Consider the following 850-nt stretch of genomic DNA (forward strand, 5'->3'; position numbering starts at 1 on the left):
TGCGGCGGCACGCGCCTGGGGCGGGGCTTCCCGAGGGCGGGAATCTCACCGTGATCTGAGCCCATTCATAAAGGAGAGACCCGGGAGATATGAATGGAACCCGGGAGGGGATGAATGAATGAACGGACGACGGACCCCAGGAGTGAACGTAACCCCGTAATAAACGGCCGCCTCTGCACCTCGCTGTCACGTGGGTCCCCACAGTTAATTAGTGACCAGCAGGAATTAGTAGAAAGCCTAGTCGTTAATTAATGCCCCTCGATCCCCACTCAACCCCATTCATTCTCGCTGATCCCCACTGATCCCCATTCATCCCCATTGACTAACACAGGACTGATAAAACTCCCAATAACTGCACTCCCACCCCGTTCCATTACCATCATCTGAGGCTCTCGGCAATTAATGACCCCCGTAATTAAATAGGAGCTGCTCTAGTCATTAACGTACCCTCCTACTAATTAATACAGCCCCCACTAATAAATAACAAACCCAAACGTAACGCTCCGCCGCGGACATTAACGCTCTCTCTGACCCCTCCTAGTTACATAGCCACCGGCTGACTTAATTGATTACTTAAACCCCGGATAATTAATGAGCGGTCCGGAGCAGTTAATTAAAGCCCGCCTCCCAAAAGGCACCGCTGGGATTCGAACCCAGGATCTCCTGTTTACTAGACAGGCGCTTTAACCAACTAAGCCACGGCGCCGCCCGCGCACCCTTCTCGCCTCTGCCATCATGTCCTATATGGCCCGCATTGAGCAACGGGAGAAACGGGTTCGAATCCCCGGTGGGAAGACTCGAGTTTCACGTTCTGATCTTCTTTCCCCTTTCCCCCTCTCCCTTCCCCTCC

General features: G+C 53.3%; 1 non-coding gene across 1 annotated transcript; it reads right to left on the reverse strand.

The window, feature by feature from the left end:
• Window positions 1-632: 632 nt before the first annotated feature.
• TRNAT-AGU lies at window positions 633-706 on the reverse strand. The gene has a single exon. It is a non-coding gene; the product is annotated as a tRNA-Thr (tRNA).
• Window positions 707-850: the final 144 nt, after the last annotated feature.

This window comes from Meleagris gallopavo, unplaced genomic scaffold, assembly GCF_000146605.3.
Source record: "Meleagris gallopavo isolate NT-WF06-2002-E0010 breed Aviagen turkey brand Nicholas breeding stock unplaced genomic scaffold, Turkey_5.1 ChrUn_random_7180001899107, whole genome shotgun sequence".
In the NCBI taxonomy this organism is placed as follows: Eukaryota; Metazoa; Chordata; class Aves; order Galliformes; family Phasianidae; genus Meleagris; species Meleagris gallopavo.